At 43.0% G+C, this 23,106-nt stretch overlaps 1 protein-coding gene across 43 annotated transcripts in view; it reads right to left on the bottom strand.

Moving 5' to 3' along the window:
* RIMS2 (regulating synaptic membrane exocytosis 2) overlaps positions 1–23,106 on the bottom strand; it is a 657,506-nt gene that overhangs the window by 479,074 nt on the left and 155,326 nt on the right. The window lies entirely within an intron of this gene.

Here is a 23,106-nt window from a genome sequence, read left to right as displayed (position 1 = left end):
ACCCAGTGAGAAAAAAAGAGTTTGTAAGCTCTTCTGTCTTCGGTTCCCAAAGTACATGGTGGTCAATGAGCTTTATGTCATTAACAGAAGAAATGCCAGTGCCGTTGGCCCATGCCCACGACGTGGCCAGAGCTGCTGGGTATTAGGCTTCTATGAATGTCTCATGGTCAGTACAAAACCTCAAAATAAAAGGAACAAACAACCAATATAAAGAAGGAAAAAACCAATATAAAGAAGGAATATCTTCCAGAGATCATTTTTATGCTGTCGTCGGGTTAATAAATGTTTACAAAAATAAAGGGTTATTAACAAAAAATTAAGCTATCCATAGGATAGGTGACAATTTACTGATCACTGGGAGTCCGACCTCTGGAACCCCAAGATCAGGCACTGCGCTCAGCTGCTCAAGTCAGTCCAACAGACAATGAACAGAATGGAGGCCGAGCAGACGTCACTCCGCTCCAGCCAATATGGGGCTGCAGAGCACCATTCTCAGGGTCCCAGAGCTCCAATCTTGAGATTGCTGGGGGGATCCAGTATCAAACCCTCAGCGATTAGTGAGTTACCCCCTATCCTATAGATAAAGAATAACTTGCCTTTTTGAGAATAAAACTATAAATAGATTGGAAAGAAAGGAAAAGAAATACTCTGCCCGTAACACCATGTCCTTCAAGGAACCACCAAAACAGAATAGGGGAGCCTGTGCTAATACATTATTCTAAGGTAAGATAGTAAATTTAAAGGAATAAAGAACTGTATGTAAAAAAGCAAAAACTTGCTTTAACTTTTTGAATTAAAAACAGACAAAAAGTAATATAAGAAAAAAAAAAATAGCTGAAGAATTCAAACAGCTAGGACCTTTAAACCACCACATAGACAAAATTGCTATAACATGCACGGCTAATCAGAGCCAAAATCAGTTTTTTGTTTTAAATGTGTTTTTGATTTTTTTTCCAATGTTTTTTTTCTCATATCCCAATTTGTATCAAAAACAAAAATGAGAAATGTTGCCTTCTCCACGCTGGCCATTGGGGCTTTTTTAGGATCTAACTTCCTGTAGTTGCAGGAATCTAAGACTATAACAAACAAAATGCCAGTCTAGAAGAATCGGGGGCCATTAGTGAAAACTATAGGCAATATCGAATGGGGCAGAGGCAATATTCCCTGGATACATGGGGGGAGTCAGTGGCAGCAGTCCGTGAGGGGAGATATGTGTCATCACGACTATTCGCTGTGGTGATGTGGAAGTATGCTCCAGCACATATAGTGCTGAGAGAGTTATTTGGCTGTTCTAGGACCAGGTTTTACGAGCGGTCATAATAGATGGCTGGGAATGACGGCTCACATATCCCAACCCCAGGGGCGTGGTTTGGTGAATAAAATGGAGGCCAATTGCCTCATACAGTGTCTGCGGCTGGAGGTGTGGTGACCTCCATTGTGTGTGTGCCAAAAACACTGACCTGTGCGGGCGGACCCGCTGTACTACATGGACTGTGTATTTTCTCTGTCTGTTACTTTGTGCCGGAAAAGGATGTTCATTTGAATACATCATATTATTTGAGCACAAAATTCTTGAGCCACATAGACACAAAATGGTTGTACTATTTAGGAATTGTATGGAGGTATGATTTCATCTAGCCGCAGTTATGTGCAAAATTGCTGAAAAATGGTTGCTGAGGAGCAGGGCCGGCGTCATACCCGGGCAAGTGCCGGGGCCCTGGTGAGACGGGGGGGGGCCCAATCGGCACCTGAACAAGTTTTTTTTTTTTTTTAATTTATAAGTCCGGGGTCGATCCCCCACCCTCCGCAAAACATCATACTCACCACTATCTTTTTTCCTGTGAGAGCGTGCGGTCCACATGTTACTGCTCATTAAGGTCATGAATATGGACGCCACTCCACTCCCATAGGCGTGGCGCCCATATTCATGACCTTCATAAGCGGTACCACGTGACTGCGCGCTCTCACAGGAAAAAGTTACCGGCGCCTGGACTCAGGTGAGCGGCATTGAGAATGAGCGGCGGTGGGGTCGGGGGGAGAATGAGCCGGGGGGAGAATGAGCAAGGGGGGCCAATGGGGAATGATCCCAGCCCCCGGGGGAGATGAGAGTGAGCCGGGGGGGGGGGAGGAGCCCAGCCCCCAGGGGAGATGAGTGAGCCGGGGGGGAAATGAGCCCAGCGGGGGAGATGAGTGAGCGGGGGGGGGGAATGACCCCAGCAGAGATGAGAATGAGCCCAGCGGGGGAGATGAGCCCTTTATTCTCTATGGGGCATTATATGGGGCCCATTCTATATGTATGGAGCATTATATGGGGACCATTATCCAGTTTGGAGCATTATCCTGTATGGAGCATTATATGGGGCGTATTATCCTGTTTGGAGCATTATCCTGCATGGAGTATTGTATGGGGCCCATTAAAAAAATGTCCGGACCTGGTTGGCCTTTATCTGTGCTCGCATTTTCTGGCTCCATGGGAGTGATTCAGAAACGCTTCAAGTACAGTTTGTATTCAATATGGTCTTGCTTTTAATACATTTAGGAGGCCGCAATGGCACAGCGAATATAAAAAACTTAGAGTAGGACTGCCCCATATGAGATTGCCTTGGTGTGGCGGGGTGGCTCAAATGATTGATCAATTTTTTGCTAAGTGTCTCATTTTGAAATACAGTTAGAAATTAATATGTGCATATGCACTTTATGTATTGCGTTCTGACCAAAAGCAGCGCTGGCTTCTCCTCTTTTTTTATATGGGGCCCATTATCCTGTTTGGAGCATTATATGTGTTAGGGACGGCGGAACGCACTAATAAATAAATAATAAGTGCGTTCGCCGCCCGGGGTCCACCGTGCAGTAGGTGTTACACCGCTGCTAGATGATGGCAGACGCACAATATGGCGGTATATCGCACACGGATTGAATGTCACTCGATGTGCATTGAGCGTACTCTGTTATCTCCACAGAGTCGCTTAGAACTTAAACGTAAATACTGAGCCTGTTGCACTCACAGGTCTCAGAGAACTGCACGCACGGTAAACGGTCACAGGAGCTGAACCCAAGGCAGAGGGTCAGGGTCCGTCTAGACCTACCGTGTGTGTGGCGTCGCTACCGCGGATGCCCACAGATGCTGCTGATTGCAGCGCGGCGACTGACTCGGCCGCTATACGTCAGTGCCCAGAGGAGGCGCACTGTCGGACGATAGATAGGTGAAGATATGCACTGTGGCCTGTATCATGCCACTGACTGGCGCTGACTCTAATACTAAGTCCCTATCCACACACGTAATATCAGAGGGAGGGGAGTCTTAATGAGTCATTCGCAGGCACATGCATCCATCATTATTCACACAGGTAGCAAGTAGAATCTATACTAGCGCATGGCCGAACGGTCATGCGCGCTTTTTATAGCCGGGACCTTCCGGAAGCTTCCAGATCTCCGAGATGGACCAATGAGATCTGGAGCAGGACCTGGGTACATGACTCCCGATCTCCAATGGGAGATCGTCTCGTGAGCATGCCCAGTAGAACAGAGGGACTTAGTCTCTGGAGTGATCTGCTGCAAAGTAATCTACTGTGCGGTAGATAGACAGCAGGAGACCGCAGAATGTGAGGCTCTGGATTCCTGCAGAGCAGATGCAGAAACCTAACGCCTAACATTACCCCCCCTCCTAGGGCCCCCTCCCTTCTGAGCCTTCCAATCCACCACCTTGTGCCCATCAGAGGCATAGGCCTCAGACTCGTCCGAAGGCAAGTGTGATGTCCCGGCAGGTGACACGGAAAACCGGGACACATGGAAGGTATCAGAGGCGGCTGTCACGCCGCTGTCTGCTCTGCCTGCCCTGCGGCCGCACGCACCATCGCTACCCGCGCCTTGTCTTACTCACCGGGCCCGGCGCGTTCCCGTCCGCTCTCCTGCACCCGCTCCTGCCTTGGCTTCCTGTCAGGCGCGCGGCCGGCCCCACCGCGCACACTTCTCTCTGTGAGACCGGCCTCTCTCCCGGCTCACTATAGGTCCTGACCCAGAAGCACCTCTGCACCTGCCCTTACCAGGCCGCCTCTTCCTCCCTGGCGTTGCCTGACCGTCACTCGTGTGTAGCCTGTGACCCTGGCCCCTTGTCTGCCTGCCTTCCCAGTTCTCCCTGCTGCGTTACTCCGCTCCCCATCTCAGTCGTCCTGTTTAACCTGCTCCTTTGTGTCTCTCCTAGTGCCTGCCATCCCGTGTCCACTTCCAGTCTGTGTCCCTGTGTTCCAGTCCTGCTAGCCTGTGTCTTCATCCAGTCCGTGTCTCATCATTCCTGCTGTGCCTGCCTGAACCTTCCAGTCCGCACCCCAGTGTTCCAGTCCTGCTAGCCTGTGTCTCCGTCCCCTCCGTCAGCCGTGGTTCCGGTCCTGCACGTCCGTCCACCTGCCTCTCTCATCTCCTGCCGTGTCTCCTCTGTCCTCCTCGGGTACCGGCTGCCGCGGTGAGTAGTTTCCCCTGGGCCTGTGCCTAACACTCCCTGTATAGGGGGTGGTCCACCTGGCCCGCTCGCCCAGGGGAGGTTCGCTTACCACGGTCCAGTGGGTTCACCCTTGGGAACCATCACAGCGGCAAGATAGCCAGGTTTAAGAAGGGACACGTGGGAGACAATGGGAGCGGAAAAATCACCAGGAGCAGAAGTTGAAGTGGAACACCGCAGTGTGTCGGCGGGCGTCATCACTCTCTGTTTAAGGAAGCTATTCCGAGCACAAGAGGCACATGCCCGAATATACTTTTTAGTGTCCCGAGCCCTGTGCGGCCACCAATAAGACCCTGCCAGGAGTTTTGTGGTCTGCATGTAGCCACAGTGACCACCCGCCCTGGACGCGTATGCCCACGCGAGAACCTTCGGCCGAAGATGAGGGGGGGCAAAGGTCTTGCCAGGCGGCACCGAGTTTGGCCATTACGGGGCTCTATTATCCTGGTGAACAGAGTGCTGACAGTGGTAACCGCGAGTGGCGCTTAGTGCCGGACGCGCCTCGAGACTGGCGCGCGACACCTCGATGGGCTCTGGGAGTGAACACTGTGGCTCTGGTAATTCTGGAGGTTCAAAAAGGTTGGGAGCCGAAGTAACCTTCCGTCTGGTTTGAGCACGCTCCAGCCCGCGCTCCGAAAAACGGAGATCAATGCGGGTGGCAATGGCAATCAGCTCCTCCAGACTTACAGGCACCTCTCTGTTAGACAGAGCATCCTTAACATGCTCCGCTAAACCTCTCCAAAACACAGGGATGAGGGCTTTATCAGACCACTCCAGCTCAGAAGCCAGTGTCAGAAAACGAACGGCATACTGGCTGACCGAGAGAGATCCCTGAGTTAATGCAAGTAGCTGAAGAGAGGTATCGTGCGTGACCTGTGGTCCCAGGAAGACCTGCTTGATAGATGTTAAGAACTGAGCAGCGGTCCGAACCTCTGGGTCACCACGCTCCCATAGTGGCGTAGCCCACTCCAACGCCCTGCCCGACAGAAGGGAAACAATAAAGCCCACCTTAGCCCGTTCCGTAGGGAATCGCACAGCCAGTAACTCCAGCTGGATAGAGCATTGGCTCACAAAACCCCTACAGGAGGCACCATCGCCAGAAAATTTATCAGCCAACGGGAGGCGGGAAACTGTTGGCGCAGGGGAGGACGTGGACATACGTGAAACCGCCTCTGCGATTGCCTGTACAGCAGCCTCAGTAGACTTCGCAGCTGAGATAGCAGTCTCAAGAGTAGCCAACCGGCCCTCTAGCTGCCGAATGTACTGTAGGAGTTGCAGGAGACCGCAGAATGTGAGGCTCTGGATTCCTGCAGAGCAGATGCAGAAACCTGACGCCTAACAATATGGGGCCCATTATCCTGTTTGGAGCATTATATGGGGCCCATTATCCTGTATGGAGCATTATATGGGGCCCATTATTCTGTATGATGCATTATATGATGTCCATTTTTCTGTATTGAGTATTATATGGGGCCAATTCTGTATGAAGTATTATATGTTGTCCATTATTCTGTATGGATCATTATATGGGGGCTCATTATTCTGTATGGATCATTATATTGGGCCCATTATTCTGTATGAATCATTATATTGGGCTCGTTATTCTGTATGGATCATTACATTGGGCCCGCTATTCTGTATGGAGCATTTTATTGGGCCCATTATTCTGTATGATGCATTATATGATGTCCATTTTTCTGTATTGAGTATTATATGGGGCCAATTCTGTATGAAGTATTATATGTTGTCCATTATTCTGTATGGATCATTATATGGGGGCTCATTATTCTGTATGGATCATTATATTGGGCCCATTATTCTGTATGAATCATTATATTGGGCTCGTTATTCTGTATGGATCATTACATTGGGCCCGCTATTCTGTATGGAGCATTTTATTGGGCCCATTATTCTGTATGGAGCATTATATTGGGCCCATTATTCTGTATGGAGCATTATATTGGGCCCATTATTCTGTATGGAGCATTATATGGTTTCCATTATTCTGTATGGAGCATTATATGATGCCCATTATTATGTAAGGAGCATTATATGAGGACCCTTTTTCTGTATGAAGCAATATATGGGGCCATTATGCTGTATGAAGTAATATATTGGGCTCATTATACTGTATGAAGCAATATATGGGGCTCATTATGTTGTATGGAGCAATATATGGGGCTCATTATTCTGTATGAAGCAATATTTGGGGCTCATTATTCTGTATGAAGCATTATATGAGGCTCATTATTCTGAATGAAGCAATATTTGGGGCCCATTATATTGTATGGAGCATTATATGAGGCCCATTATTCTGTATGAAGCAATATTTGGGGCTCATTATTCTGTATGGAGCATTATATGATTATATGAGGCTCATTATTCTGTATGAAGCAATATATGGGGCCCAATAAACTGTATAGAAGACTATGTGATGCCCAGAATACTTTATGGAGTTCTATACTGTCCGGTCTTAAATGAAAACTTTTGAATCCCCACGAGGGCTTGCAGTGTGCTCTGTGAGGATTTGCTGGTTTCTGAGCTATTGTAGAATTTACAATAGAGATCACTCATGTAATGTAAGAAGTAAGTGATATCTTTAGCATTGTACACCTATATTTCTTTGCCGTATCTGTGCATCATGAATTGTGGTACGTGTTAAATGGGCCCACTGAGACACTTTCGCCCGGGGCTCACAAAAACCTGGAGCCGACCCTGCTGAGGAGTGCAAGATGATGACCCCATTTTGACCATGAGCAAACACTGTAGGAACTGTATAGTAAAGTTATGTGAGCGTGAAGCATTACTAGAAAACTTTGTATTTGGGCACTGTACGTTGGTATTACATTGTCACTCTGTGTGAGTATTATTTAGGCATTTTATTTATTTTATATACTTATTTATATAGCGCCAACATATTCCAAAGCGCTTTACAGACATCATTATCACTGTCCTCGATGGGGCTCACAATCTATATTTCCTATCAGTATGTCTTTGGAGTGTTGGAGGAAACTGGAGAACCCGAAGTAAACCCACAGGAACACAGGGAGAACATACAAACTCCTTGCAGATGCTGTCCTTGGTGGGATTTGAACCCAGGACTCCAGCGCTGCAAATCAACAGTGGGAACCAAGAGTGGACACAGACAGCAAGAACAGTATATATGGGCACTTTGTAGTCCAATAATTCATTATAATGCATCTGTTTAAGTTGCCTGTGATAGAAACTGATTTGGTAGTGGCTTCTGATCTCTTGGGCCACTGGATAATTACACAGGTTGCACAAATGGTATATCCAGTATGTGTTGGGAAAAAAAGCACATATGTATGGTAGACTCTTATTTATTACAATAGTTGAAACACAGAAAAACATAGTAAAACAAACGTATAAAAATACTCTGTTGTAAACAGTAAAGAGCAAGTGCTAGCAAAAAAAAGGTAAAAAACAGGGTATTTGGTTGATACGTTTTTTCAAAAAATGTATACTAAGCCGCTCTACCAAACGTCAAGGTAACCCATATCAGAGCAGTCCTTAACTGATATATTTAAAAACCTGGTCATGTGTATAGTACCTATATGAGCACAATTCAGACAGGTAATGTCCGATGTTGACACGCTGCAGAGGACGGCTTTTATGTGCATGGCCCACAAGGGAGGGGTGGAAAACCTCCCTAATCTTTCAGAAACAAGAAACCAATTAAATACAACCACATGGGCCATGCACACAGTGAACAAGTTTGTAGGACAGTGTTCACACCACCAAAAGACTGAAACACAGAAAAACACAGTAAAATAAACGTATAAAAATACTCTGTTGTAAAGAAATAACAGTAAACAGCAAGTGCTAGTAAAAAGATGACAACAAAACGGTATTTGGTTGATACGTTTTTTGCAAAAAATGTATACTAAGCTGCTCTACCAAACGTCAAGGTATACCCATATCAGAGCAGTCCCTAACCGATATATTTAAAAACCTGATCATGTGTATAGTACCTATATAGTGTTTGTATTTAATTGGTTTCTTGTTTCTGCAAGATTAGGGAGGTTTTCCACCCCTCCCTTGTGGGCCATGCACATAAAAGCCGTCCCCTGCAGAGTGTCCACATTGGACATTACCTGTCTGAATCCTGCTGATATAGGTCCCAGAGTCTGGAGGAAGAGTGGAGAGGCCACAATCCAAGCTGCTGGAGGTCTAGTGTGAAGTGTCCAGAATGAGTGATGGTTTGGGGAGCCATGTCATCTGCTGGTGTAGGTCCACTGTGTTTTATCAAGACCAAAGTCAGCGCTGCCGTCTACCATGAAATTTTAGAGCACTTCATACTTCCCTCTGCCGACGAGCTTTTTGGAGATGGAAATTTCATTCTCCAGCAGGACTTGGCCCCTGTCCACATTGCCAAAAGTACCAATACCTGGTGTAAAAACAACAGTATCACTGTGCATAATTGGCCAACAAACTCTCCTGACCTTAACCCGATAGAGAATCTATAGGGTATTGTCAAGAGGAAGATGAGAGGCCAGACCCAACAATGCAGATGAGTTGAAGTCGGCTATCAAAGCAACCTGGGCTTCCATAACCCCTCAGCAGTGCCACAGGCTGATTGCCTCCATGCCACGCCGCATTGATGCAGTAATTCATGCCAAAGGATCCCCGACCAAGTGTTGAGTGCATTTACTGAACATACATCTCAGTAGACCAACATTTCAGATTTTAAAATCATTTTTCAAGCTGGTGTTATAAAGTATTCTAATTTACTGAGATAATGACTTTTGGGTTTTCATTGGCTGTAAGCCATAATCATCAACATTAACAGTTATAAACAGTTGAAATAGATCACTCTGTGTGTAATGACGCTATATAATATATGAGTCTCACTTTTTCTATTGAAGAAATGAAATAAATTAACTTTTTGATGATATTCTAATTTAGTGAGAAGCACCTGTATATACAGTACCTCTCAAGTACCTGAATAGGAATATGTAGACACAACACATGACTGAAATACCTTTACGATGGACTACTTGCTAGAGATGGGGTGCACCTTATGAAGACTGGAAAACAGGTAGTTGGAAGTCGCCTTGCTACACTTGTAAGGAGAGCTTTAAACTAGAACAACGTGGGAAGGGAAGCAAAAGACCAGAAAAAGCCATACACCTGACAAATGCTATTGAGGATTCTGCTATTAGAAGTGGAAAGGAAGAACAAAGACAAAAGAATCTAAATAATACAAATATTGGAGAAAGAGAAACCAATCACAAACTAAAATGTTTCTATACTAATGCACAAAGCATGGGCAACAAACAAGGAGAATTGGAACTACTAACACAGGAAAAGAAATATGATGTCATTGGAATCACTGAAACTTGGTGGGACAATGCACATGATTGGAATACAAGACTAGAAGGACACAACTTATTTGCAAGAAACAGACTTGATAAACGAGGAGGAGTTGTCGCATTGTATGTTAGAAACGCGTATATCTGCACAGAGATTGAAGCTTCAGAGACTGGGAGTTCTGTGGAAACTGTTTGGGTAAGAATACAAGGACAGAACAATGGAAAGGACACCATTGTAGGCATTTACTACAGGCCGCCTGTGCAAGCTGAAGATATGGATGAACTCTTTATGCATCAAATGGCCAAGTTCTCCAAAAAATATGACAGTTGTCATGGGAGATTTCAACTATCCAGACATTTGTTGGGAATCTCTCTCAGGCAAAACTAACAGGTCAAGGAAATTGTTATCCTCTCTTGCTGACAACTTTATCTTCCAAAAGGTAGGGGTGAAAACAAGGGGAACTGCTACCTTGGATCTAATCCTTATAAACAGGGAGGAAATGGTTGAGGAGGTAAAAGTGGCTGGGACCCTAGGAGGTAGCGACCATGCTATTTTAGAATTTTGGATAACTAGAGGAGGAAGACCTGTGAAGACTCAGACGTCAAGGTTATATTTCAGAAAGGCAGATTTTAAGGGATTCAGAAAGAAAATTGGAGGGATCCAATGGCTGGATACCCTTAAAGACAAAAATGTCCAGGAAGGATGGGAAATCTTGAAAAATGAAATTCTCAAAGCTCAAGTGTTAACAATTCCGAAAAGAGGAAAGAATACGAAGCATTTAAGGAAGCCAGGATGGATGAACACAGAACTTAAGCACATGCTAAAAAGGAAGAAAGAAATGTTTATAAAATGGAAAGCGGGAGGCATATCTAAAGAAGAATATAATGCTGTCTGCAGAACTTGCAGGGCACAAATCAGATTATCTAAAGCTGACAATGCATTGAGGCTTGCAAGAGACGTCAAAAGCAATAAAGGATTTTGGGGATATGTCAAAAGTAAAAGAAAAGTCAAAGATGCTATAGAATTTTTACAGGATGAAAATGATGAAATGGTAAGACAGGATGTTGAGAAGGCCGAACTTTTAAATTCCTATATTGCATCTGTTTTCTCTCAGAAAGGAAATGTAACACCAACTGTTCCTCACTGTCCTATTAAGGGAATAGAAGAATCCAGGATATCTATAAACAGAAAGATAGTGAGGAAACACTTAGCTAACCTAAATGAATTCAAGTCTCCAGGTCCAGATGAATTACACCCCAGAGTACTGAAGGAGATAGCAGAAGAAATTTTTGAACCCCTCTCCATAATCTTTAAAAATTCTTGGAGAACAGGAGAAGTCCCAGAAGACTGGAGAAGAGCAAATGTTGTTCCTATCTTCAAAAAGGGGAAGAAGGTGGACCCAGGCAACTATAGGCCGGTGAGTCTGACTTCTATACCAGGAAAGATCTTTGAACAAATTATTAAACAACATGTATGTCAGTACCTGGATAAGAATTAAGTGTTTAAACAGAGTCAGCATGGGTTTGTAACTAATAAGTCATGTCAGACTAACTTAATTTCCTTCTATGATGGAATCACTGATTGGATGGATCAGGGAAATGCTGTAGATAAAGTATATCTTGCATTTGACAAAGTATCTCACACAATCCTTATTGAAAAAATGACTAAGTATGGAATGGACAAGGAAACTGTTAGGTGGATTCATAACTGGCTTAGTGATCGGACCCAAAGAGTGGTCGTAAATGGTTGCACATCCAGTTGGAAGAATGTCTCAAGTGGGGTGCCACAAGGCTCTGTCCTGGGCCCTGTATTGTTCAACATCTTTATCAACGATTTAGATGAAGGAATTGAGTGTAAACTGATTAAATTTGCTGATGACACAAAGCTAGGACGGATAGCTAATACTAGAGAAGAGAGAGAGAGGATTCAAAAAGATATAAATAAACAGGAGCAGTGGGAAGCAACTAACAGATTGGTTTTTAACAGGGAAAAATGCCAAGTACTACATCTGGGCAATAAAAATGAAAAAGCATATACAGAATGGGAGGAAGAGGGCTAAGCAACAGCACATGTGAAAAAGACTTGGGTATACTAATAGATCACAGACTGAATATGAGTCAACAGTGTGATGCAGCAGCAAAAAAGGCAAATGCAATTCTGGGATGTATTAACAGAAGCATACAGTCTAGATCACGTGAAGTCATTATTTCCCTCTACTCCTCTTTGGTCAGACCTCATCTGGAATACTGTGTCCAGTTTTGGGTGCCACATTTTAAAAAAGACATCAACAAACTGGAGCAAGTTCAGAAAAGAGCAACCAAAATGGTGACCAGTCTGCAAACCCTGTCTTATGAGGAAAGGTTGCATTATTTGGGAATGTTTAGACTGAGAGGAGACTTAATAACTGTCTACAAATATCTCAAGGGCTGTCACATTGTAGAAGAATCATCTTTATTCTCATTTTCACAAGGAAAGACTAGAAGCAAAGGGATGAAACTGAATGGGAGGAGACACAGATTAGATATTAGAAAAAAACTTTTTGACAGTTAGAGTGATCAATGAGTGGAACAGGCTGCCACAAGAAGTGGTGAGTTCTCCTTCAATGGAAGTCTTCAAACAGAGGCTGGACAGACATCTGTCTGGGATGATTTAGCGAATCCTGCTTTGAGCAGGGGGTTGGACCAGATGGCCCAGGAGGTCCCTTCCAACTCTATGATTCTATGTTCTATGACTGCGGCATCAGACTACTCTAAGTCTTTAATTATAGAGACACATAACTCTGCATAGGTACTGTATACACGAAACGACTGGTTAAAAATTGTGCCATTCCATATTATTTTTTATTCTTTTATCTTCCCAATCAGTTATTCCTCCTGTGCCCAAATTTGGCAGTAGGAGGTAAAGCCCTTGATTGTGGGTACAATTGATTCCAACGTAATTTTTGACATGCTGCTTACATCATCAAGATAACCTCCTACACGAACATCAACATCAATTTCTCCCTGCTTCCTACGCAGCGTTCAGGAGCAGTAAATTAGTTTAGAAAGCACTTTACAAATTTTACAATGAAGCACATCTTTTGTTGCAACACACTCGCAAAAAGCAAAAAAAAAAAAGCAAAAAAAAAAAAAGAAAGTCTCTGTTCAGTCGAAATTCAATGACAGCTGCCAAAGACTGTCAGCGAGATTAAAGATGCAGCGCCTCTGCTGAGCATTAATCAGTCAACTGCTTTCAGGCCTTTCAGTAAAGACGTATAATAGATAAATGTACAATTATGTTGTCTATGTGGAAATAAAAGATTTTTTTTTTAAAAAAAGAGATAAATTAAATAAAATAAAAGGCTAATCAGACATAAAAACAGTTTTATCCAAAAGGGGGAAATCCAATATAGACGACACTACTTGTAAACAATGAGTGGGGTCAGAGACCGGAACGGTACAGTGTGCAGGGCTAATGATCAGGAAGCACGAGGCGCTGGACATTTACTGCGGCTCCGTTAGATGCAGTGCCTCAAGGTGCACGTTAAAAATGGCTCCTATGTTCAAGTATAATGGATGAGATCCCTGACTCGGATCCCCCGACCATCCTCTCCTTCCTTTTCTCATTGCCACCTCCTTTTGCTGTATTGCAAGTCAGGTTTCACAAGTTGCCTGGCAAACTACAATGGTATCATCGCCCAAGAGCTTTTAAGGTCAACTTGTATGTCTGAGTATTGACTAAGCTATGTCTGTGTTCAATTACCGTGTGTTTTGGAGTTTATTTCTTTCAGCTGCAATCATCTGTGCCAACTCCTGTAGTTTCTACTACCTGCATCTATTTCTTGGTTCAAATCGGCAGATTAACCCTTCATCTGCTGTAAGCAAATGAACTGTTACCTGGACTTGTTCACACTGCAACATCGGAGTGTATCTTCCTTATAAACAAGTTTGCCTCTTCATCACTGCTCCATTGTTTGCTAATTAACCCTTTGCTGTAAACTTAAGGAACGGCCCTCTAAACTTGTTTACATTACACTACAGTAGTTCCTGGACTGTCTATTCATCTTCTGTCTAGAAACCCACCTCTTTGTCTTCTGTTGTGTCCTCCACTTATCCCATGGTCCTGGTCCTCATTGTTTCACATGCCATCTGACCAGTCTTGCCCATTGAACCATCACCTTCGATCCGAGCGTTCACCCTGACCTCTGGCTCACCAGGTGAGCCCTAACAGGTGGACCTAAACCATCCTACCATTATATTTCTGAAAAAAAATGTGATACTACAGAGTAAATTTCGGGCTATCTGCCCCCTTTCCATGGCAAAATCAGCTGTTTACACAAGAGAGGCAGAAACAGCACCCAGGGCGATGAAATGATTGCTGCGCCATTATGAAATAGGCGGTCCATGATGGTATTACCACTTTAAAGGATCTCACAGAGGATAAATCAATATATATTGAAAAGTCCTGCAGCTTTCTAATACAATTTGGGGACCATTCATCAAGAGATCTGGCATAAAATTGTTTGAAATGTCGCAATATTTTTACACAAAACTTTACAACTTTTTTTTTTTTAATGCCAGCACTGCCAACTTTTTGAAAAGGCGTGAAATGCTACAACAGAAGGGAATATCAGTCTCTGACTGCACACATTGCGAAAGGAGCAGAATTTCTTTCTGCTAAAAAGGTAATGTTTGTCCTTGTGGAGACTGACATGTCAAGTCTGACATGCCAAGGTGAGGAGACTTTTAAGGCTTGCAATGCTCCTCTGGGAAATATGCAAATTGTCTCTTTAGAGAGGAAGAGGACTAGAACTGTAGTGCCACCTATAGGAAGTAGCAATCTTAGTAGTCAATATCGACCCTCTAATGAGCCTTGTCACATGGTTTAGGATAAAAACCCAAAGCAAAATCTCAATTTCCAGACACTGTTTCAGGGTACTGCTCCTCATCAGGGCAAAATGTGAGATCTTGTTTGACTGCTAAAAGGAGAACATGTGTCCAATATTAAAGGGGCACTTCATAGACAATGCGACAACCAATCCCTTATATCATGCATACAGGACAAGGAAAAGGAATAAAACCAATTAATTTTATTAATCAATATTTAAAAGAGAAACACAGAAAAAAGCAGAAATGCCATTATAGGGGAAGCTAAGCCCTAGATCAAAAAGGTAGGGGTAGAAAGGTAATAGCAGCACAAGGAAGGATACACCGAGTAGGTTACGAATCCAGTGATAACCTATAAAAAGTAAGACAAGAGCTGACTGTATAGACAATAGTTAGCTGACCCAAAACCCCTATCAATTCAAAGAGGTTTGCCTAACCATGTATAAGCATGGTGAATGCCATAAACAGAAATAATTGCCTGTGGAGAATAATGCTCCTGGCGTCCCCTCACTCTGACATGCGTTTCGCCGCCAGCTTCTTCTGGGGTTTTATTCAAACTTTGTGGGATCTCTTCCTTGACCTGTATGCATGATATATGGGATTGGTTGTTGCAAAAAAGATAAGCCAAAATCCTTAAGAGGTGCATGACTCTTAAAGAATTTGTTGCATTTCACTCCAGCCCACCCTCTTTTTCCATGGCAGTCTTGATGAATTGGCTCTTTTTTTGCATGTCAGTTCTTCACTGCCTTCCAAATCTGTGATTGCTGGCAGTGAATGATAATCTAATCCTGCCTACATACAATGGTGCTCTGTGCAGATTGCATCTAGACATCGCAACAGTCTCCTGACACACAGTATGCATGGAAAGTAAACCTCTGCTGATACCATCAATTGGCTTTCATCATCCATAGGCTCCCATGTATGAAAAAAAATTATATAAAAGATATAATTTCAGAAGCAAGCAGAGATCTTTAAAAGGCAAGCAATTATATGATACCAAGATATCATTGCACAAACTAAAGCATTATTTCACCAGTCTCTGTACATTGCAGACATTGAGCAATATACAGTTGAAACCAGAAGTTTCCATACACTATATAAAAAAGACACATCGGCATGTTTTTCTCAATATCTGACATGAAATCAGAATAAACCTTTCCCATTTTAGGTCAGTTAGGATTAATATAATTATTAATATTGGCTAAATGCCAGAATAATGAGCGAGAGAGAGAATGTTTTAAGGCATTTTTATTACTTACTGCAAAGTCAAAAGTTTACATACACTAAGATTACTATGCCTTTAAACAATTCTGGACTGCCCATATCATGATGTCATGTGTTTGGAAATTTCTGTTAAGCTTTCTTGGCAACATCTGAGTTAAGGCCCCGTCACACACAGCGATCTCGCTAGCGAGATCGCTGATTTTGTGACGCATCAGCAATCTCTCCAGCAAGATCGTTCTGTGTGACAGGGATCAGCGACCGGCCCTCCGCCGGGTATTGCTGATCGTCCTCGAACGGCCTGGGCAATTTTTCGATCGCTGGTCTCCCGCTGGCCAGCACGCATTGCTGCGTTTGGCAGGAGAGACCAGCGATCAGCGATGCTGGACGCTGGTTTCTAATGTAAACATCGGGTATCCAGGAGCCGCGGCTCTTAGATACCCGATGTTTACCTTGGAAACCAGCATGTATGCCGGTTTCCAAGGTAAACAGCGGGTATCTAAGAGCCGCGGCTCCTGGATACCTGATGTTTACATTAGAAACCAGCGTCCAGCGTCGCTGGTCCTGATCGCTGGAGGGGCTGTCTTGTGACAGCTCACCAGCGATCAGCCTAACAATGTCCCAGCGATCCCATCATGTCGGATCGTTGGTGGGATCGCTGGGTCATCGTTATGTGTAACGGGGGCTTTAATTAGAGACACACCTGTGGATGTATTTTAATGCACACCTGAAACACACTGCTTCTTTGTGTAGCATCATGGGAAAGTCTAAATAAATCAGCCAAGACATCAGGAAGAGAATTGTGGACTTGAACAAGTCTGGCTCATCCTTGGGTGCAATTTCAAGATACCTGAAGGTGCCTTGTTCATCTGTACAAACAATTATATGCAAGTACAAACAAGATGGGAATGTCCAGCCATCATACCGCTCAGGAAGGAGATGGGTTCTGTGTCCCAGAGATAAACGTGCTTTGGTCTGACATGTGCATATCAACCCAAGGACAAATGCAAAAGACCTTGTGAAGATGATGGTGGAAGCTGGTAAAATTGTGTTAATATCCACAGTGAAACAAGTACTCTATCAACATGGGCTGAAAGGCCACTCTGCCAGGAAGAAGCCATTACTCAAAAAGAAACATAAAAAAGACAGATTAATATTTGCAAATGCACACAGGAACAAATACCTTATTTTTTGGACACATGTCCTGTGGTCTGATGAAACTAAAATTGAACTTTTTGGGCATAATGACCATCGTTACATTTGTAGGAATTAGGGAGAAGCTTGGAAGCCTAAGAACACCATCCCAACTGTGAAACACGGGGGTGGCAGCATCATGTTGTGGGACTGTTTTGCTGCAGAAGGAACTGGCGCACTTCACAAAATAGATGACATCATGAGAAAAGAAGATTATGTGGCAATACTGAAGCAATATCTCGAGACATCAGCCAGAAAAATTAAAGCTTGGGCGTAAATGGGTCTTCCAAATGACAATGACCTGACGCATACTGCCAAAATGGTAACAACGTGGCTTAAGGATAACAAAGTCAATGTTTTGGAGCGGCCATTACAAAGCCCTGATCTCAATCCTATTGAAAATGTATGGGCAAAGCTGAAAAGGCCGGTGCGAGCAAGGCGACCTACAAACCTGGATCAGTTACACCAGTTTTGTCAGGAGGAATGGGCCCAAATTCCGACCAACTATTGTGAGAAGCTTGTGGAAGGAGATCCCAAACGTTTGACCCAAGTCATTCAGTTTAAGGGCAATGGTACCAAATACTAATGAAATGTATGAAAACTTTTGACTTTGCAGTAAGTAATAAAAATGCCTTAACACATTCTCTCTCTCTCTCATTATTCTGGCATTTGGCAAATATTAATAATTATAGTAATCCTAATTGACCTAAAACGGGAAAGGGTTTATTCTGATTTCATGTCAGATATTGAGAAAAACATTTGTACGTTTCTTTTTATATTGCGTGTGTAAACTTCTGGTTTCAACTGTATAAATTCTACTTGCCAACTTCTGGAAAAAGGGGAGACGTCCCTAAATCCTGAAAGTCAGAAAATCTCCCAGCTCTTTCCCAATTCTTCTGCAAATCAAAAATTCTAGAAGGTTTCTTGCCCAGCGGCATCTCAGAGAAAATTGGGATCAAGGTGTCCAGGGGGTGGAGAATGGGAGGAGATCTTTTATGAGTGGGGTGTGGTTTTTAAAAGTGGCCATGGTAAGGTATGAACAGTCCACCCCTGGATGCCAACTTTCAAACATTGGCAAATGTGATTTAAACATATTTTAGATATCACAAATATTTTTAGTCTGATATCTCCAAAATCCCTTCTATCATCAAAATCCTTCGGTAATATAAGTAGCCATTGGACTGTATGGGGACTGTGGTACCAATTTAGTGTTTGAGTATGGGGGCGGCAAACCGAAGGGGTGGGATAGTATTTACCAAATTACTTGTACCTCTGGTGGGAGTTTTCCAACCCCCACTTTTAAGGTTTCCCATTACTCTCCATAAAAGAATAAAAAATTTTAAAAAGTGCCCCCTCCTATGTTTTGCTTCCTCTGTGCTGTAGATACACAGTAAAATACTTGAAACTAATTCACTAAGTGGCTTCTCCCTATGCCAGGACTGGAAGAAAGTGCAGCCATAGTTAAATCTGGGGTATTTGTTGAGCACATCTCTAACAGAACTAATCTCATCCTGATAAACACCATGCTGCGCTAGCAATACTCCTAAAAGCAGAAGAAATGCACATGCACAGCAGACTCCATAAATTAAGACACCCGTGTAATCTGCAGCAAGTTCTGCAGTCCAGCCACTTCTGTAAGTTACTTTCCACTAGGAATGTAATGACACCGAGGTGAAATCTCATTGTTTGCTGAGATTCTACAGAGAAGGAATACTTCTTGCCAAAATAATTGGCGTCTGAATACGGATTAATTAGATTATTAAATACGGGAGTTAGCCAGATCATCTCAATCATTGCTCAGTTATCCGGAAAACCTTGGCTGTAGCTTGATATCATGATAAAAGTGATCGATAGATAGATAGATGCTTGCGAAAGTATTCACTCCCCTTGGCTTTTTACCGATTTTGTTACATTGCAACCTATGTTTCAATATTTTTGTAATCCGGTTTGTGTGTGATGCATTAACACTAACTAGTCTAAGTTGATGAAGTGAGAAAAATACGGACAAAAATAAAATTTATGGGCTCAAATAACTAAAAATTGGCTTATGTTATGAAGCCCCTAAAAATTTCTGGTGCAAGTAATTCCCTTCATAAGTCACATGCTCGGTGAAAGGAAGTCTGCCTGTGTGCAAGCTAAGTGTTAAGCTAAGTGTTGCATGTCTCTCAGTATATACACACACCTTTTCTGAGGCTGCAACACCATTAGGCAAGAGGCACCACTAACCAAACATCATGAAGACCAAGGACATCTCCAAACAAGTCTAAGACAAAGTTGCTGAGAAGTAAAAGTCAGAGTTGGGTAATAAAAAAAAATCCCAATCTCTGATGATCCCCCAGAGCACCATCAAATCCATTATCAAATGGAAAGAACATGGTACCACAATAAACCTGCCAAGAGAGGGTGGCCACCAAAACTCTCAGCCTGGGCAAGGAGGGCATTAATCAGAGAGGCAGCACAGAAACAAAAGGTAACCCCAAAGGAGTTGCAGGGTTCCCAAGCAGAGTCTGGAGTCTCTGTCCATACGATCACAATAAGCCGTACACTCCATACAGGTGACCTTTATGGAAGAGTGGACAGATAAAAGCCTTTACTTACACACAAAAATTGCAAGGCTCGTTTTGAGTTTGCAAAAAGACATGTGGGAGACTCCCTAAATGTTTGGAGGAAGGTGCTGTGGTGAGATGAGACCAAAATTGAACTCTCTGTCCAGCAAGGTAAAAGCTATGTTTGGCACAAAACCAACACAGCTTATCAACCCAAGAACACCATCCCCACAGTGAAATATGGTGGTGGCAACATCATGCTGTAGGAATGTTTTTCGGCAGTAGGGAAAGGGAAAATGTTCTGAGTTGAGGGGAAGATGGATGGTATGAAATACAGGTATATTCTTGAGGAAAACCTGTTTCAGTCCGTCAGTGATAGGAAACTGGGACAGGGGTTCACCTTCCAACAAGACAATGACCCAAAGCATATTTTTTAAGCGACACTTGAGTGGTTTAAGGGAACATATGTAAATGTGTTGGAATGGCCTAGTCAAAGCCCAGACCTTAATCCAATTGAGAATCTGTGGTCAGATTTGAAGATCGCTGTTCACCAGAAGAAACCATCTAACGTGAAGGAGCTGAAGCAGTTTTGCCTTGAGAAATGGGTAAAAATCCGAGTGGCAAGATATGAAAAGCTCATATAGACTTATACTACATGACTTGGAGCTCCAATTGCTGCAAAAGGAGGCTCTACAAAGTACTGACTTTAGGGGGGTAAATAGTTCTGCACACTGAAGTTTTCAGTTATTTTGTCCTATTTGTTTATTGCTTTACAATAAAAACAAAACCAAATATTCACAGTTGTAGGCATATTCTTTACATGAACTAATGCAAACCCTCAAAAAAAACAATTAAATTCCAGAATGTGAGGTAGCAAAACACAAAAAATGCCAAGAAGGTGAATACTTTCGCTAGAGATAGATAGATAGATAGATAGATAGATAGATAGATAGATAGATAGATAGATAATGGACATATGGATAGACAGTAGACAGATAAATAATATATGGATAGATTGATATTGAATAGTGATGAGTGCTCGTTACTCAAGTTTACCTTAGGTACTTGGGTATGCATATTGTATCGCGGGTAGAGCCGGACTGATCATCTGGCAATTCTGGCAAATGCCAGATGGGCTGGTCAGGCTTTGGGACTCATAGTCTTGTAAGCAGTTAACAGTAATGGCGTCCTAAGGACACCGATACTGTTAACAGTTGTTACAGAGCACAGAGCCACCGGCAATGTCACTTACTCCGGCAAGCTTCTGTCTGCGGCCTGCCAAAGACACCATATGTACTGTGACACCGAATTGATGAGAGAGAGGCTGCGGGAGATGATGAGTCTGGATTAGGTAAGTATCAGGATTTTTATTTATGGGGCCTGTGGTGGACCGTCATACTATATAGATGGCTGTGGGTTGGACCATAAATAATGTTATACTGCAATATTATTATTGCGGTATTATTTTTCAATCTCATATAGCTGTATTATTATAACTATTGGTCTTGCAGTACATCTCGATTTTCTCGAGGCAGGGTAATATTAGTAATAGATATCCCAATCTCAGGCTCAGGGACGGGTATAGCATGGGCCTGTGAGCATTCAAATGGCAGGGCTGAATTTCAGTCCCAGTCCATCCCCGATCGCAGGTGATTGAAGATTAGGGTTACACATTTGGCTTTCATTTGCATCTATAAAATTGAGAAATATAAAAAATCTATCAGGCTGGAGGCTTTCTCCACCTTTACAGCCATTATTGTTCATTGCTCCAATGCATCAAACATAAAAAAAATTAACTAGAAAATAATCTAAAAGTTTGGATTTGCAGCTACTTTACGGTTCTATGTGTCTCCATGGTAACTAAACAAATTCTGAGGAGTCTCATTTTCTTTTCTTCGATCTCCTACTTTGTGAACCTTTCGAATGTATGTAAGAAAGTATGTAAAAAAAAAAAAAAGATATTGCAACACCAGGGAAATCTTTTCAAATTATAACAAAGCAAAATTGGAAATCTTCCTCTGCTATACATAGTTAGAAAAAGAAAAAAAAAAATACTGTCTATGTGATTAAAGTTCTGACCCTTTAAGAAAGGGAGACTGGAGTCAGCTGAAGTTGGGGGGGAATCTAGTATATAAAAAGAAGAGATCTGTAGAGTTACCGTAGGTTACGTCATGCTGTTCGTAGCCATAAAAAAGTAATGTAAGATAGGTGGCTGTGTCTGATAGACTCTATAAGACACAGCAACCCATCTTACATTACATTATAATATAGAGCATGGGCACAAGGCTCCACTCTGCCGTTCAGATGCGGTGAAGAATCAGCCCCCCCCCCACAGTTGGTACGTGCTAGAGAAGAGAATTTCAACAGATTTCGACAGTGAAAGTACACTTACGTCGCTGTAATAAGATGGGAAATCATCGGATTTGCTAATGATATGCATTTAAGAAAAGTCTAGCAGTTAAATTTACTGTCACTTTTTGTGGTATTCTTTGATACGATAGGTCCACTGTAAATCCACTTTAAATCCACAGTATGGCAACTAATGCTGCAGATTTTCACAGCTGAAATGTTAAGAAATCTGTAGCTGATCCATAGCAAAATTTAGAACGGAAAAAACATGGGCAAAAATCTGAGCAATGCGGAGTCACAAAAACAGAGCATGCGTTTTTAAATTTAACCCATGGACTTCTATAAGCTAAATATGGTGTCCCGTAAAACATATTTACCAACAGTCCCAAATTTCCCAGGACTGTCTCAAATTTTGGAAGTAAATTTGGGCATGTCTGGGTCCAAAAAAACAGCTGAATTTCTGTAAATCCCATCCAAATATGAGTGTTTCCGCACAAATTGCGGGGTGTAACCTCCCTTTTCTTCTTAAGCAAAATGTTGGTAAATATGCTAGAAATCCATTGGAGCATGCAGCATATTGATAAAGACCCCCCATAAAAATGTGAATAAAGCTGTCACGCACAGTGTGGGAAGACATGCTCTGTGCTTATACAGGCAGAAAACATGTCACAGTTCCACTAGCAGCAGGACTGCTGCATTCTATGATTGGATGCAGCGATCAGGTGACTATCAGTGAGCCACAGCGGTCTCCCTGCTGGTGGAACAGTGACGTCTTCTCTCTCTATGCTTATTCATTTATTTTACTCACTTCTACAGCGCCATTAATTCCACAGCGCTTTACAGACATTATCATCTCTGTCCCCATTGGGGCTCACAATCTATATTCTATTAGTATGTCTTTGGGGAATGGAAGGAAACTGGAGATCCCAGACGAAATCCACGCAAACACGGGGAGAACACACAAACTCTTTGTAGTTGTTGTCTTTGGTGAGTTTTGAACCCAGAAGCCCAGCGCTGCAAGGCTGTAGTGCTAACCACTGAGCCACCATACAGTGCTAACCACTGAGCCACCATACAGTGCTAACCACTGAGCCACCATACAGTG

Source organism: Dendrobates tinctorius, unplaced genomic scaffold, assembly GCF_039654945.1.
Source record: "Dendrobates tinctorius isolate UK_male_01 unplaced genomic scaffold, ASM3965494v1 ptg000116l, whole genome shotgun sequence".
Lineage (NCBI taxonomy): Eukaryota > Metazoa > Chordata > Amphibia > Anura > Dendrobatidae > Dendrobates > Dendrobates tinctorius.
This window is presented reverse-complemented; position numbering and strand designations above follow the sequence as displayed.